General features: G+C 34.1%; 2 long non-coding RNA genes across 4 annotated transcripts; one reads left to right on the top strand and one right to left on the bottom strand.

Annotated features, from left to right (window-relative positions):
* Positions 1-8967: 8967 nt before the first annotated feature.
* Positions 8968-11618, bottom strand: LOC110922914. Of its 2 annotated transcripts, XR_002583566.2 has the most exons (3): positions 11286-11618; positions 9900-9961; positions 8968-9217 (listed from the first exon to the last, which is right to left on the bottom strand). It is a non-coding gene; the product is annotated as an uncharacterized LOC110922914 (long non-coding RNA). The 2 variants fall into 2 exon arrangements; XR_004886560.1 differs by having other exon boundaries at positions 9900-11616.
* Positions 11619-12925: 1307 nt separating this feature from the next.
* Positions 12926-15041, top strand: LOC110922913. Of its 2 annotated transcripts, none has more exons than XR_002583565.2 (2): positions 12926-13184; positions 14212-15041. It is a non-coding gene; the product is annotated as an uncharacterized LOC110922913 (long non-coding RNA). The 2 variants fall into 2 exon arrangements; XR_004886559.1 differs by having other exon boundaries at positions 12975-13184; positions 14538-15041.
* Positions 15042-18816: the final 3775 nt, after the last annotated feature.

Below are 18816 nucleotides of genomic sequence, written 5' to 3'. Positions count from 1 at the left end.
GATAAGCAATAAGAATTATGAAACATTAGTGATTAAATATTGAACCGTTTGAATTAATGGAGTTGTGATGGCCTGTGTTCTCTACATCAATTAAACAATGAATATTATACCCTTTGAATTAAATACTGTACGAATGGCCTGTGTTCTCTACATCAATTTGTGATGGCCATGTGGTCTCTACTTCAATTAAATAATGAAGGGAATATAATCACAAAAAGAAAAACGTTTTTGGCAGAATATCTCTAAATTCATTTTTTTTCTTTTATTTTAAAACCTCTAAATCCACTAATCACAAAAGGAACAATTATCAGTTTTTTTTTTTTGTTATGCGTCTTCTTTTATAAAACCCCAAAATTTATTTATAACATAAATAATTAAAAAAATTATTAAATGTTAAAAACGGGATAAATTATAATATTCAAATAATAAATTTTTAAACCATAAATTGTAGGAATTTTATTTAATTAGATTGTGATGTGGTATTTTAATAGTTAGGATATCCGTTTCGTTCGTTCGGTTCTCGATTTTTACTCGTGCGTTATTTAACAAGGAATCACAAACGCAACACTGTGAGTGAATCTTACAACTCCCCCTTTTCCATTTTATTTATACGTTTTGGGGTGTATCATATGTCACACTGCTTTTATCGCATTTTACAAGTTCAATTCCGTGAAATTACAATTATGTGGAGTATCTATGTTATGTGTTGTTTGATTGTATATCATGTTGGTGCATTTCATTCATTTTACACATCACATCATCGTAGGCTCGTCGGTTTCCCATTACCTATGGGCGGAACTTGACGTTGCCACCCATACGAGGTCAGCTCCGTTTGATTGAGCTTAGACCTTGCAGCACACCACAATACCGTGCAACATGCAGATTCATATAATTCATTATATTTGGTTTGTTTATTGTTTGAGGTTGTGTTAATGTGTTTTTTGGTTGTTTATCACTTGGTGCATTTCATACATTTTGGATATCACATCATCATAGACTCGTCTGTTCCCCATTACCTATGAGCGGAACTTGACGTTGCCAACCATGCGAGGTCAGCTCCGTTTGATTGAGCTTAGACCTTGCAGCACACCATAATACCGTGCAACATACATTTATTCATTGGCACACCATAATACCGTGCAACATGCATACATTTATTGAATCATTTCAGTTGGTTTGTTTATTGTTTGAGATTGTGTTATGAGTTATGATATATGACATACAACATATTTACTTACATTGGTTAACGCACGTTTTCACAATAAATCAAACTTAAACACATTATTTCCCCAATAACAATAAGGTTCACTCGCCAACTTTTGTTGACCCAAAAACCATTTTTACACATGATACAGGTGAACATGTATGAAGAGAAGATTGGACATAGGATAGGCCTTAGTTAACAAGAAACGGATTAGTGTAGTTTATTAGTTATGAAAAATGTTTTGTGTTTGTAATTGTGTATTTGAATTATTTGTTTCGTGAAACATTTGTTATGAATTAATGATTATTTAAAACATGCAATAGCAAGTCATAAGCTCTCAGATCAACCCAATCATGCCCCGATCACCTATTTCCGCTGCGGGTCGCGGTGTGACAGATGGTATGAGAGCTATTGACTTTAGGGATATAAGATTGGTTATTAGACCCTTAGAGCCTATACTTTAGTCAACTAGGACTTATGTGCTTATGTGATTTCATGTTTTGTTTAACTTATGATTTGCTATTGCTCACACATTTAAAATTCCTTTCATTTCACACACAAACGCATGCAAGCACCTTATTTGCTACTTGATTTCGTGATACATGTGATGTGTTATAATTATGTAATGAAGTCTACATATGTGTTATATCACTCCACCTGCAATATACCATAATAAACTTATAAAATCCTTATTTATAAGTTCTCAATTTCATTAAATTTTTGAAACATTTCCCTCCATTTTCCAAATACTCATTTTATGTTATTTAAACTTTTATGATGTCTTTGTTTTCAAATCTCATCAAAGTGAGTTCATGTGACGGGCATGTTGTAACCGGAAGGGTTTGAGTACCAGTAGTCGGGACGTCCTGTCTAGGATTGGCATTCGTATAAATCCGAACCAAGGGACTAGTTTGCCTACTTGGGGACTAACGATGAGAGTACGAAGGACCTGTTAGGCCAAAGCATGCCATACCAAACGTCGTATGAACTAACCCCACTTTGAATTGTCACCGTGTCCAACCAAGGATACCCTCCGACTTTCATACATTACATTCATATTTCCTGATTTTCTCCGGGTTTTAATGTACGTTATCAGGCTAACACATGCGAACCATACGAAAACCCGGTAATCATGGGGGCCCACATGATTACGAAGGTGAAGTATGGCGGCATGCAAGGCCCAATTACGAGCAAAGACTAAGAACACTTTAAAAGTGTTATCTTGAGTTATTGTATTCTTATACACCCAAAAGTTTTCATTTTATCATATGTTTATTTTCTTTTTCGCATATCTGCTAGAAAATCCATCAATTATATTTTCTAATATCTTCTCTATTGAGAAAATGTTCCTGATTATTTGGTTCCGATTGATTAACTTCATTTGCCGATTGGTTTACTGCGTTATCCATCTGAATTATAGATATAACATACGGATTAATATCACAAAGATAGATAGCAAATAAACACAATATTGCAAACACACATTAAGTCAGCACATATAACCAAAATCGTCGACATTGCGACATTTCTATTATATATATATATATATATATATATATATATATATATAGGGTGGGGTTCCTCTACAAAGTGTGTTTTTCCTACAAAGTGTAAGAAGTGATCTTGACCACTAGATGAGTGTGTTTGATGGTTGAGATTATATTGATGGCATTTTGGTAATATATTTGTCTTAAAAATGGGCTAATTTAATTGATTGAGGACAAATGTGTCATTTAATTCATTTTAAATAAGGAAATAACTGTCATACCATAACTTCCCAATCATTTTCGCAAGTTTCTCTCTCTCTCTCTTCTATCTTCTCTCCTCGGAAACTACTGTGTTTTAAACCTCCACAGCTCCGAACCTGGTGTGTTTATATTATGTATTTAAGACACTGATGTGTTTTATATTGTGTATTTAAGACCCTAGTATGTCTACATTGAATCAAACATTGGTGTGTTTTATGTTATGTATTTCAGACACTGGTGTGTTTTATATCAGACGCTGGTGTGTTTTATGTGTAATGGGTGTGTTTAATTATGAAAACTGATATAACACAATGTGAAGAGCCCAGAAACAGATAAAAGACATCGTCTAGAAAATTATAGATGTGTTTTATGTTTCGAAATTAACTAGGGGATGTGAAAACTGATATAACATAGTGTGAAGAACAAGAAACTGATAAAGCACACCTTAAAGAAATAATGGAATGTGAATATGAATTTGCGATCATCATGATATAAAATGTTATAGTCGATTTTGAAATCAATGGAGATATGCAGTTTCTTAAAATAACTCGCTAATTTGTTTAGGATAATAAATCTTCCATAATTAAAATAATTATCTATTACCATTATACCCTTTTGTATAAAATAACTAAATGCCACATGTCTAAAGGAGATTGCTTCCTACACTTTGTAGGAAAAGTAGGCTTTGTAGCCAACTCCTACCATATATATATATATATATATATATATATATATATATATATATATATATATATATATATATATATATATATATATATATATATATATATATGCATCCGTACAAGCCTTGTATTTACAGATGTTTTATTTATATACATTATTTTATTATTATTACTATTATATATTATTATTATTATTATTATTATTATTATTTTATTATTTTTTTCACATATTACTATTAATCAAAACAACTATTTTATTGTTATCCGTCTTCAAAAGTGAAACTCCCTTTCATCGTACTTCCAGGTGATATTCTCTCCCACAGTCCGGATCCGGTTCCCTGCATCCACCAATTCTTCGCCATAGCGGCGTAGTTCAGCAACACTCTCCGGGTTCATGGGTGGAAAAGTAGCAAGGGCTGGTTCAAACTGTGCGTAATAAGGGTTAGGATTATTCATGATGTTTTAGAAATGCCAATCACTAGTCCACCATTCTTCCATTTGGTCCGGAAGAGGCTGTGGTTTGATAATAGGTTCAGGGATGGCAGGTTCCAGGTTAATAGGAAGTTCCGATTGAGCGGGAAAATTCATAAGGGTTTCATCAGCGGGTCCAAGAAGGTCGCAGTTTGCCAGTTTCCTGTTGAGTTCCTCCCAGGGTGGTAAAGTTGGGGCTTGGCCAGAACTTTCTCTTACTTCTTTCTCTTTCCTTTTGTCTCAACAGTTTTCTTTACTTTTTGAGCTGCAGGTTTCTTCTTTCTCCCTCGTTTCCAGTCTAAAAGCCTCCTCCTCTTTTTGGGTTTGGCCTTTTCCTGGGCTTGAAAAACCATTGGCTCATCTGCCTGAGCCTGGTACCCGCTCTGGTCCCCGGTAGTCTCCATATCAGTGGAATGTATTGTAAAGTTTCGGGGAGCTTCCGATAGTTCATTCATGTTGTTAGTCACACATAAGGAAACACAAAATTCCCAATTAACTTTTAATTATTGTAATTTAATTTTCACATAAGCACAAAAATTTCTATCTAGAATTTAAGTATTTTCCAATACTTAATTTGCTTAAACCAGTGGCTCTGATACCACCTTTTCTGTCACGGCCCCCGACCCGTTTCGCCCGGTTCGGAAGCCGCGGGATAGAAACCCGTGGTATTGGTACTTTTATTGGCAGCGGAAATTTTAACAGGGCCGTTTAAAAGGGAAAACACCGGATTATTTTATTATAAATATCGGGACAGAACCCATATTTTACAAGAAAGGAATTTCACTAGGAAATCCCTCTGGTTACAGAAAACATGTTTATTTATTTACTGAGCCACTTCATTCAAGTTGGAGTGCTACACGACACTGTTCCTTTTTCTTCACAGTAATCACCTGAAACATGTTTTAAAAAGATTTGATCAGCAAAAAATACTGGCGAGTGCATTCATTTTGTACAAAAGACACATTGTTATAATATACAGAGTATTAAGAGCGATTACAATGTTTATATATCAACAAATTACCCCAAATCAGTATTTGTCACTCGACCGGATCTGTGACTATGGTCATATCACACATTGGCTAACCCGTTGTCCAATGGTGAAGCTTATCAAGTAGTGTATACAAACCCCACACACCGACAGTAATTGAAGATTACAAAGACTTAATCACTGTAATTATAACTTTGAAAACCAGTAGGGTTTTGAAAGCAATTTGGTAAAAGGTTGGCTATTAACCAATCCATTCCTAACACGACGTCGAATCCGGCTAAATTCATAGGTAATAGGTTTGCCGAGAAATTATGTCCTGAAATTTCTATTTTCCCTTCTTGCAGTACTTTATCTATACTGACAGAGTTTCCTTCTGTCGTTTCTACCGTATAGACTTGACTAAGTTTGGTTAAAGGTTGCTTAAGAGCTTGACAGAAAGAAGTATTTATGAAACTTTGGTTTGCACCAGAGTCAAATAATACTTTTGCGTAAACTTCATGGACAAGGAATGTACCAGCTATCACGTCCGGTATCAGCTCCGCTTCTTGCGTTGTTAGCTGAAAAGCTCTTGCATTTTTCTTATTAGTTCCATCGGCCGCTTTGGCTTTGTTGTCAGCTGGCTTGACCAATTTAGGGCAATTTGGCTTCAAATGCCCTGCCTCTCCGCAGTTATAGCAGACTGTGGATTTCTTCCTGCATTCCTCCTCTCAGTGCCCCAGTATTTTGCAGAAATTACAATATTCCTTACATTTTCCGAAATGTTTCCTTTTACAATTTCTGCAAAATGGCGGTGCGGAAGACTGCCCAGTTCCCTTTTTCTTGGAATTATTATTATTACCCAAACGGAAACCTTGGGTAATTTTCTAAGCCAATTCCTTCTTTCTATTCTCTTCTCTTGTACGAACCAACCCGTCAGTCAGGGTATTGGCCAGTTCGACCACATTGTCGATAGTTCTAGGTCTCGCAGCCTTGACTATGTCGCGGATCTCGCTAATCAGTCCTCAAACAAAGCGAGAAATAAGTACAGGTTCTGACGAGGCCAGAGTCAGTACTATTCTTGCATACTCGAAGAATTTCAAAGTATACTCACGACAATTAACATCCACCATCCGGTGGTTCAGGAACTGGTTTGTCATTTGTTCCTTTTCGTAGGAAGGACAAAATTTCCTTTTTACCAGTTCCTTAAATTCTTCCCAGCTTATGGCATAAGCCACATCACTTCATTTGCTTGCAGCACCGTGTTCCACCATTCTAATGCTTCTTCTTTGAAAAGGTGGGATGCATACATCACCCTGTCTTCTTCTGCGCACTTACTTATTTTAATTATAGCTTCTGTCTTTTCTAACCAGCGAAGTGATGCAGTTGCTCCTTCATTGCCTGCAAATTCGATTGGCTTACAGGCGAGGAATTCTTTGTAAGTGCAACCAGTCGTCATCACTTTCATTTTCTTAGGTAATGGGGGCTTGAATTACATTATTATTATTGCCTCCATTTATGCTATAACTGAAATTATCGTCGCGGGTACGTTTGCTATGTTCGGCTTTGGAAGGTTCAACTGGATTCTTAACGGTTGCGACGATTGCCGGGATAGCATTTGCTATACCCTGAGCAACTATATTTTCTATATCTTCTCTATTGAGAAAATGTTCCTGAATGGATTAAAAGAAAACTTATATAGAATTAAAAGTATAAAAAGGTGGACAGGAGGATTCGAGCCTGCGTTCACTTGGTCCAACAAACACAAATGCGTACACAATAACCACTCCAACAAGTCTCTATATATGTCAATAACCAGAACTACTATATATATATATATATATATATATATAGGACAAAGATCCGTTAGGAACCACCCCTTATTGCGAGAACCGCGAGAACCAGTGTGAACACAAACAGTAATTCCTAAAAAAATCTAAAAAACACCCAAAAATTTTTTTTTTTATTTTTTTACTATTTTTTTTGAAAAAATCGCTATATTTTGTTAATAAAAAAAAAAATTCAAAAAAAAAAAAAAAATTCCGAGTAACAGTTATCCATGCACATGTGCATATGTGTCGTTTCTATGTAAAATTCCGTAATTCATTACAAATAATAGTCAATTGCACTTTCATTTACACTACTACGTGTAATACACTATTTTTTACATTATCAATGTTAGAAATGCACATGTGCATCTATATGTATCAACAGGAAATAAGGTGTTTTGGTACACTACTTTCTCTTTCATCTATCATTCCATCCATAATACAAAAGCATGCACATGTGCATTTTTGTCATTTCTTTGACAAATTCCGTAATTCATTACATATATTAGACAATTGCACTTTCATTTACACTACCATATGTAATACACTACTTTTTACATTACCAATATTAGAAATGCACATGTGCATTTATATGTATCAACATGAAATAAGGTGTTTTGGTACACCACTTTGAATACACTTTCCCTTTCATCTATCATACCATCCATAATACACTACCATTACCTCCTACCATCCATAATACAATACCATTACCTCCTACCATCCATAATACAATACCATTAACAATATTTTCACTTTATTACATGTATGTAAACACCATTTATACCATCCAATCAACATATTACATAAAAAATTGACAACTATAACCAAACCGTCAACCACTAGATATAACTAACCAAAAAACATGTATATGTGTGTACTTCTCCATTCAAAATCACAAACTTTTTGTACCAAAACACGTTATATCATGGTTATACCTAATTATGCACATGTGCATCTTGAATATTGGTAATGTAAAAAGTAGTGTATTACTAATGGTATTGTAAATTAAAGTGCAATTGTTTATTCCTGATAACGTATTACCGAATTTGTTGAAGTAATGATACATATGCACATGTGCATGGATAACTGTTACTCGAATTTTTTTTTTTTTTTTATGGAAACGAAATATAGCGATTTTTTATTAAAAAATATTAAAAAAAATAAAAAAAAATTTTTGAGTGCTTTTTTGATTTTTTTTAGATTTTATTTTGTGTTCACATTGGTTCTCGCGGTTCTCGCAATAAGGGTGGTTCTCGCATGAACCTTACCCTATATATATATATATATATATATATATATATATATATATATATATATTGATCTTGCAAACGCCTTTTTCTTTCAAAAGGACTTTTACCGCCCAAAGCTTATAACGTCAAACATGGCATGTTCCAGATTATCCGGGATTGAATTCCATTCACTACTAGAAAACATGGCTTTTGTCATGTAAATTTTGGTTACAAAGTGGTAGCAATTTCCTTGTTGTCACCAGTTTGCCACCGAAAATACGGTGACAAAAACACCCGTGTCAATTGCCCTAATGCCACCAAATAGCCACCATTTTTATATTTTGCTACCTTATTTTTACCACCACAACATTGGTCAAAATTATTTGCCACCGCTTCATGTTTGCTACGCTCCGCCTTGTTTGCCACGAGTTTGCCACCGAGTTGTGACGCGTTTTCATACCATTTAGCCACTGATATTGCCACCATTTAGCCATCGTTTTAATACCATTTAGCCACATATATTGCCACCATTTAGCCATCATTTTTCACACAATTTGCGAGTTTTGATACCATTTAGCCATCAATATTGCCACCATTTATCCACCATTTTTTACACAATTTGCGAATTTGCCACCATATATTTGCTACCATTTACTGTGATTACTGGAATATTGGTTTGGTTTGGAATATTGGTTTTTAATTCAGATTTTTTTCTCCATGCTATTTTCATCAAAATTACATATCAATAAAACTACAAATAATATAAAAAAGTCTAATAAAATCCCATAATTATATAAAACATATCGTTTTCAAAAGCATATAAAAATACCAACTAAAACATAAAATAACTAAAATTATCCTGTTAAGATAAATATCTAAACATTCACAACCAAGTGTTTATAGCCTATCTTCGAACTGTAGCTATTAACATAACTTTAATTTGTGACATCCTATCAAGCATAGCATCTTTATCCACCTTATCTTTTTCTTTTTCGCCAACAACCCCGCAATAATTCCATTGAACCTTTCTTTTTCTTCAATTTTTTCCTTAACGAGCTCCTTGATAACTAGGTTCAACTTTTCAATCTACAAAACAACCAATGAATAGAATCAAGAAATCAAAATTAACAAAAAAGTAATAATGGGTCAAGTTGGTTGCAAAGAAAACAAAATACCATTGTGAGCTACAATTCAAGTGCTAGAAGCTAAAATAGTATGTTCCAGTTTGTTTACAAATTAAGAAGGAAATTATACCTAATTTTAAAAACATTTTTTTGTATACTACAACCCGTAAAGAATGTGTAATCAAATCAAAATGAAATTCCTTAACATTCTCACTAATTTAAGATCAAACCTAACAATAAAAAACAAGCATCGTAAACCAAACATAATAACAGTGGGAAACGATACAAATGCACAAAAGTTATTAGTCTAAAAGGATTTAAAATACCTCAGGGTCTTCTCTACTATGTAAACACAGGTCACTAACATTGCCTAACCCAACCCGAAAATCATGTCATACATATGAACCCAAACACAACCCGAATATTCGCGGGTTGACCCGAACACGACCCGTTCAACAAGATTTTTTTATTTTCTTTTTTGCAAAGTAATATATTAAAACCAGCGCCGGTCCCGAGGATTCAAGTGCCTCGGCCGAGCAGAAAAAGGACCCTTAGGCCCTAACAAATTATATAATCTATTTTTTTTAACGACGATTGAATTGTAGCAATAAACATAGCAAAAGTATAGTATTAGAAAGACATACCGTAGTAGCTAAGTGATGATTCGTGACGCTTTTCTAGCGTTCTTGATAGCTCTCCTAGCGACCTACATACAAATCTTTTGGGCTTAAACTATGGGTGCATAGTTGTTATATCAAGATACCGTGTTTAGGGATGAGCACGGTATCCGTTCGGTACCGAAAGTACCAGTACCAAAAAATGGGAAAAGTGGGTATCGGTACCGGTACCGAATACACCGGTTTGGTACCGGTACCAAAAACGGGGAGAGTGGTACCGGTTCGGTACCGGTACCCGGTACCAAATGCTCATCCCTTTATTGTCGTCATCTATCAAATGTTTAAGAAGAAACTGAAACAAACTCTTATTTTACGTTACTGAAAATCTTTTGATTTGGGGATTTGCCGATCTCAAATCCGCCACATTCAAACCCTTGTACTATTTATTATATAACTTGACTAGAATGTTGGATTACCATGTATATGTTCTTATGTGGTTCTCAATATATATAGACTGTTTACTAACAAAACATGGTAATATTAATCATTTTTTTTTACAGTTAGTACTTACTAGTACTGTAAAAGACATCCGCTATCTGTTTAAATAGGAAGCTAGTTTAAATAATTGGCTTTAAGGTGATAACAGGGTTTCATAGTTCAGCATTTGGGTTCCAGTGACAAATTAGTTTGTCCAAATACTTCCGTTGAATAGCTGTATCTGAATACCACCAAAAGATTATAAAATCCCACTTGGTAAATTTGTTTTCTCCCTCGTAAACCAATCTTTTCAGCTTTAAAAATCTAAAACGTATATAGCAATCCCACTTGATATTACAAACAAATATGAGCAGGTAGCAGAAGTGAAACTCCCGGTCAGACAAACAACAATTTTTAGAAGAGGGACAAACAAATTGTTAAGAGGAATATTTACAAACACATGGTGTGCACCATGTAATGCTCGTGAATAGTGAGTACAAATCCAATAAATCAACTGAAACGCCAACTCAAAGAACAAAAAACTACATACAAATTAATGTGTTGGGTAAGGTTGGCTAGCAACAGCTAAAGTTTTTGGTTTCATAAGCAACTATTGAATCAAATGTAGCTATACAAACAATCCTTATTGCCTATGAAAGTTGTACATTAAACTATGATTGGATATACAAGCATACATGGCCCAACTCTCCTGACTACTAACATAAACACCTAAACAACCTTCAATGCTTCTGTTTAAAGCTTGCAGATAACACTATGCACCCACACCCACATAACCCAACAAATTATTGAATTATAGTGCCTAATCCACCACTCCCAATACAATGGTTTTCAACAAAGAGAAACCCTAACACAATCGACCACTTTATAAATGAAACAACAATTATGTGCAACAAAATAATAAGATAAAAGACAAACCTGAATTTGAATTTTACAATATTTGTCGCAGTTAAGAAACAAAATGATTTGCTTGTTGTTGAAGTCTAATCGTTACCATGTGATTCAGGGGAGATCGTTGATAGTGAGGTGGAGCGGAGGATGATTCCATCGGTGATGGTTGAGCGAAGGATGATTCCATCAATGATGGTGGAGCAAAGTTTATGGTTCTAGTGATTTTGGGGAGCAGACTTTAGAATCAAAACCCTAGATCTGATCACTTAATTGATATTCACGCTTAAATTTTGGGTGAGCGGTAAAATTTTGATATTTCCGCTTAATTGTGTCTCTAAATTGTGACCATGTGATGGTGGCAAGCTAAAATGGCCATAAGAAAACGGTGGAAACTTCTATAAAACGTTATATTTTTATATATTTGTCACCATTTTACGACCCTATTATATAAATTATTATTATTTTGGATATTTGAGATGTATTTGCTACCAATAATATTTTGGTTGAAAAATGGTAACTGATTTTGCTACCATTTTCTTTTGGTTGCAAATTTTGGTGGCTATTGCCTAATTTTCTAGTAGTGATTGCCGTGTTTCCTTTTTCACGTCCGTCATGAACCTGGACGTCTTCATGGCCGAGTTCTGTACCCACACACTCTAAATTCCTTTATTTTCTCTTTTCGGAGACTAACCTTCCAAAGCAAGAAATATAAAACACGTTTGAGATGACCATAACCACCGTCATGCTCTAAAGCCTCGACACACTCACAAACGACAACAATAACTTTCTCGAATTTACTGCACATTCCTGCCGGAGAAACCGAAGCTATCGGAGCATCATCGGAGACTATCGTAGAGACTAACCGGAACCTCGACGGAACCGTTAACGTTCGTTTCAGTATACCCTTCCTTGTCTTCTTGTATTCTTGTAAATTCTCTGATGACGCGTATATTGTTTTGATGTTAAAAGGCATTCAAAGAAACTGAATGTTGGAAATTTATTTAACCAGTTTGTGGAAGTTGTTTTCTTTTTTTTTTTTTTCAAAGAAGATGATAATCTGCAACTTATTTCATTATATTTCAATTACTTTTTGTCAAAGTCCAAAATACACATTGATTGGACTGTATATTTACTCTCAAATGTTACAAAAATTAACCTGAAAAGTGTTTGCAAAATTTTAGTGGATTTTGAAAAAAAATACGAACCACAAACATAAAGTCAGTATGCAAACATAATTTTATTGAATAATGCAATTTTGATTAAAAAGCGTAAAAGAATCATTTCTAAAACAAAATCATGGATGGTTCTGTGGATTAGTTTGTCAAAATGAAGAAGATTAGATATTGTACTGTTTCAAAAAGCAATAAGAATTATGAAACATTAGTGATTAAATATTGAACCGTTTGAATTAATGGAGTTGTGATGGCCTGTGTTCTCTACATCAATTAAACAATGAATATTATACCCTTTGAATTAAATACTGTACGATTGGCCTCTGTTCTCTACATCAATTTGTGATGGCCATGTGGTCTCTACTTCAATTAAATAATGAAGGGAATTATATAACACTACAAAAACTAATTTGGGTTACCATATGCTTATGAACCATCGTGTCTGTACAAACACACCGTTTAAGTTTAAGTTTTTGAATTAATAAAATCATATTATACAAGCAACGTGATCCACCCACAAGAAGTTACGTGAAATTAGCTGTTCAAAAAAAAGAAGTTACGTGAAACCCTTTATAATAAATATTATTTTGTTCCCACCAAATAATAAACATTTATAATTCACATATGCTCCTTACTTAATTCTCCAAACCTATTCCTTTTATCACATCCCAACCGCCCAGACTTACCATTCCCATGTTCCTCGCTTCATACTCTCTTCATCCAAAACCATCCACTATGAATATTGATATTACAGGTACATCACTTTTTACTCTGTTCATTTGATTCAACTCTGTGCATTCGATTCTAATCTGTTCACTTGAATCCTCCATTCCGTGTTCATGTTTTTCCCCTTATTGATAGGCAATTAGGGTGATTTTTTTTTAATTAGGGCAAAATGGTTCGATCTCTGCACTTGAATCAACATTAGGGGTGCCCTTTATATTTATTCCTCATATCATATCACTTGAATATAGATTTGGGTAGCGTTATATTTGTTCCTCATATCATATGCATATAATTATGTGTTTATGTATGCAAATAATTTTCGGCAAATTTGTTCTTGCTCTCAATTTGAATCACAATTAGAGTAAACTTCATATTTGATACCTATTTTACCAACAATGATTTTCTGTTTGATTTTTCCCTACGCTCTATGTTTGTAATATTGTGTTTCCATATGAAATTCATTTCTTAGTTATAACTGAACCGACGTTCGGTTTGTAAAAGTTAATCAACCATCTTATGAATTGGTGTGTTGATTCATCATATCGGTAAACCATATTCTAAATAAACCAAATCAATAAATAGCCACATCATCTTTGTTCCGCTTCCACTTCTTTGTTTTAACCAAATCCATTTCCTCAATCTTCGTTCCTAAATCAAAACCAATCCACCTTTCATTTACTTTCGACATCTTTTAAACAATTTTTCATGATTTTTGTTTATATCCTTTTTTGAATAACGATTATCATGTTCTTCTTGAATCCACCTACTTCTGAATCAATTCAATCATGTCTTTTCATGATTGTCGTGTTTTTTTTTTTTCATTTAGAAATTCTTCTTGAATGGCTTTTTTTTCCTGAATCCGTACACGGAACAGTCTTTTTTTCCATGTTTATGATTATTTTTTTAATCTGCAAATACATAGTGATATTGGGTAAACATTTTAAGACGTTTAACTTTTTACTTTGTTCAATCGATTCACACATACGTGTTTTGTATGTTTGTAGTTATTTTTTCTTCTTGAATCGTGACGTCAAGATCTATTTTATCATATGCAGTTTATAGTGATTGATTACAAGTACAATTTCAAATATGCATGTGTTTGCAATCAAACGAAAATGATGAATTTCAATTCGCGTATATGACGTGCAAAGATATACATAGTCATTAGATACAAGGAACATGTATGTATATTGTTTGTGATTGTATAGCAGAGTGTAGAGATAGAAAAACACGTGTGTGTTTATTTGTGTTTTTTTTGAGAGATGAAGGAAAAAGGTTTTTCTTGGGTCGGTGTTTTTGTTATTGTTATTAAAATGTTTATCATTATAGGAAATATTAAATTTAGGTTTCGTTGTATCTTCCTACTTATTTTTTGTCAAAGAGTTTTGTGGTGGTTTTCAAGGTTTCTATGGCGGTTTGACAAAGGAAAAGTTGCGACAGTTCCAGTAGTGATTAATAACGGTGGCATGGTGTGCCGGTGGCTGGTGGGGAGGCTACAGTTCCCCTCGATTGGGCACTACACCGCTCTAAATGAGACTTGCACCTGCTGCCGGTATTCTCAATAGATAACATGTGTAGATTGTCAAGGGAGAGGGGGTTGCCTCGCCGATATTGGTGTGAACTCACGCCAGCTATTCTTCTCAGGTTGAAATGACAGTGGCGATGGGGGTAGTGTGACAGTGGTCACAGCTCTGCCATCGCTCTGGTGCGTCACCTCTATACGCCATGCTCGGCTCCCCATCCTATCCAACGGTTATTTGAGGTTGGGTTGAGTGGAACACACATGTATTTGTTTTAGATCTTTAGCCATATTATGGACAATTAGTTTCAAAGTTTCATGTTCTTACAAGGAAAAAAACATAATATGGAATTCATTTTCATACCATTTTATGTTAGTATAATATAATAATTTCTTTTTCAATTTGCAGCTTTTGATAGTGTAGCAGGTGGATTTTATCAAAATTCAAAACAAGGATTATACTTGAAAATAAAGAAAATATCTTAAACTATTTATACTTATATAAATAAAAATTTGAAATATTTAATTAAATTGATTACTCAATTCATTAAAACACAAGCCATTAAAGATGAAAAAAATTTACAGACATAAAGCCAATCTTCATAAGACATTAATACAGTAGCCACACATCTCATAAATCATTATCATTTTTCTAATATAAAATAAGAAAGAAAGCAAAAGCATGGATTTATATTACATATTTAAATAAGAAAGAAAGCAAAAGCATGGATCTATATTTCATTAATTTTTATTCAACAAGTAAAATGAACTATCATTTGAGAATTGAAGAAACATTAGGAAATGCAAATTTCAGAAATGCCAATTTATAGGTACATAAAACGTTAATACATATTTTTTAAACGGCTAAATTTTTCCCCTTAAATACTTACATCTCTCAAGGATTGAACCTTAGTTTCCCCACAAGAGATAATTCCTCTTGACCACTAGGCTATAACCTAAGTGACATAGAACGTTAATACATATATCTGCCAAATATTTTAATGATTTATACAATTTAAATAAATGTCAGTTTCAGCCTATTTCATTATAGTCCAAATTTTACATTACCCATATTTTCTAACCACATATTTTGATCCATACATGTTTAATCATTGCATCGAGAAGTTATGTATACCACATTTACAAAACACACATTCTAACTTGATGTATACAAAAAACGCTCACCAATGCCTTTTACAAACATGTGGTAACCGTATAAAATGTAACAATTTTGGCATGCACGTATAAAACTTCCTGCCACAACGCGCGGGTGGCGTCAACTTGTATAATCACAAAAAGAAAAACGTTTTTGGTAGATTATCTCTAAATTCATTTTTTTCTTTTCTTTTAAAACCTCTAAATCCATTAATCACAAAAGAAACAATTATCAGTTTTTTTTTTGTTATGCGTCTTCTTTTATAAAACCCCTAAATTTATTTATAACATAAATAATTAACAAAATTATTAAATGTTAAAAATGAGATAAATTATAATATTCAAATAATAAATTTGTAAACCGTAAATAATAGGAATTTTATTTAATTAGATTGTGATGTGGTATTTTAATATTTAGGATATCCGTTTTGTTCGTTCGGTTCTCGATCTTTACTCGTGCGTTATTTTACAAGGAATCACAAACGCAACCACTGTGAGTGAATCTTACAAGTTCAATTCCGTGCAATTACCATTATGTGGAGTATCTATGTTATGTGTTGTTTGATTGTATATCATCTTGGTGCATTTCATTCATTTTGAACATCACATCATCATAGGCTCGTCGATTCCCCATTACCTATGGGCGGAACTTGACGTTGCCACCCATACGAGGTCAGCTCCGTTTGATTGAGCTTAGACCTTACAACACACCACAATATCGTGCAACATGCACATTCATATGAATCATTATATTTGGTTTCTTTATTGTTTGAGGTTGTGTTATGTGTTGTTTGGTTGTTTATCACTTGATGCATTTCATACATTTTGGATATCACATCATCATAGGCACGTCTGTTCCCCATTACCTATGAGCAGAACTTGACGTTGCCAACCATGCGAGGTCAGCTCCGTTTTATTGAGCTCAGACCTTGCAGCACACCATAATACCCTGCAACATACATTCATTAATTGGCACATCATAATACCGTGCAACATGCATACATTTATTGAATCATTTCAGTTGGTTTGTTTATTGTTTGAGATTGTGTTATGAGTTATGATATATGACATACAACGTATTTACTTACATTGGTTAACACACGTTTTTACAATAAATCAAACTTAAACACATTATTTCCCCAATAACAATAAGGTTCACTCGCCAACTTTTGTTGACCCAAAAACCATTTTTACACATGATACAGGTGAACAGGTACGAAGAGAAGATTGGACATAGGATGGGCCTTAGTTAACAAGAAATGGATTAGTGTAGTTTATGTTATGAAAAATGTTTTGTTTGTGTAATTGTGTATTTGAATTATTTGTTTCGTGAAACATTTGTTATGAATTAATGATTATTTAAAACATGCAATAGCAAGTCATAAGCTCTCGGATCAACCCAATCATGCCCCGATCACCTATTTCCGCTGCGGGTCGGGGTGTGACAACCTCTTCCATGAAATTTTGTGACAAGCCTATTTTGTCGAGCTGTGAAAGCTTCCAGAGCAGTGGCGGTGCCATTTAAAGACCACAAAAAGTTCATAACTTTCGACTTGAGCCAATAAGTCAAGAAAAGCAGGGGTGGTTTGGAAAACATGAATAAGGGTCAAGAAGGTTTCAAATAAAGAGCCCAACCTAGACAAAAACCAATTGAACTTGTCAATTTCATCCACAATTAATGGACTGCAGAAAGTTGATCACAAATGGCTTTAAAGTAGGATGTCGCCGAATATAATGCACTCGTTCAATTGATGGGCGTTGGAGAGCCCTAAAACCTTAGCAACAATTCCTCAGTTTGCGATGAATGAAACAGGATAATGGCGCATTGGTCGGTATCCAACCAGGCAGTGTATTCAGGGTTTTCGGAGTCTTTACCTTTGAGAGACACAGTGGCAACACGAGGTTGTAAAGAACCATCCACGTGACCTTTTAACTTTTGATAAGATAGAACGGGTAGTACCTAATTTTTCGAAAGAAGATTACTAGATGATGGAAGTTTAATGGTGATCATGTGAAGGATAGTTGCCATAAGAATGGTTCCATCATAGGAAGAGGCCATGGAGAAAGGTAGCGACGGATGATCAAATTAGGGTTAGAAAGTTTAGTGAGGAGGAAAGGAAGAAGGAAAAGGATCGATGATATAGTTTAGGCTTATACCATGTAATGAGGGAATTCTCTCTACCAAATTATGGGAGATTGTAATATTTTTATAATGAACAATGTACAAAGTACAAGAAGAAAGATATATAAATCCTATACGTTAACTAATTGACAAAAATAAGGGATATTATTGTGACTTTCTTTTTGTGAACAACAATTCTCGAGATTTTTTTGAGTAAATACCCCTAAACCTCTATTTTCCACTATTTGAATCACAACATTATGGTTGTAAGCACACACACCACCTGAATGTCCGTTGAGACTATTGTTATGATTTGGTGTGATCTCTAATAGCCATGTATATCTGAACGCATTCAAAGTTGTGGTTGTTTGAAGTTGGGACAATATACATCTCTTTTTTATTCATCCAACTGGTGCATAACTGCATATATGTAGCAAGGAGGGACACAGGGTTAAATGTGTGCTTTTGACGAAGTTCTCCCAATCATTGGCAAAGCTTTATTGGGGTAGAGGGATGCTACGACCCCTACCTATTTTTCGCTCGTAATGTTAATTTTCCTGATTTTTTTTTTAGCGTAAAATATTAGTTTTTTAAGAGTCCGACCCCACCGATTTGGATTTTGAGACGTTTAAGCTCCGCCACTGCTCCCAATACAATAAATCTTTTTTAAAACAGTAAATTACAAAAAAAAAAAAAAAATCGTCCTTTATGTATGTTACTTAATGTATGTTACTTAATGCAAACCGTGTGCTTTATCTTCAATAATTACAGAAAACGTACTTGATGTTTGCAAACTCTTGCAAATTATGTCCTTTAGCCATAACTCAGTTAATTTTTGTGGTTAAATCTGACCAAATAGACCCC

The sequence above is a fragment of the Helianthus annuus genome, chromosome 17 (genome assembly GCF_002127325.2).
Source record: "Helianthus annuus cultivar XRQ/B chromosome 17, HanXRQr2.0-SUNRISE, whole genome shotgun sequence".
Taxonomy (NCBI): Eukaryota; Viridiplantae; Streptophyta; class Magnoliopsida; order Asterales; family Asteraceae; genus Helianthus; species Helianthus annuus.
Note: the sequence above shows the minus strand (reverse complement) of the source record. Positions and strands in the feature narration are given on the sequence as shown.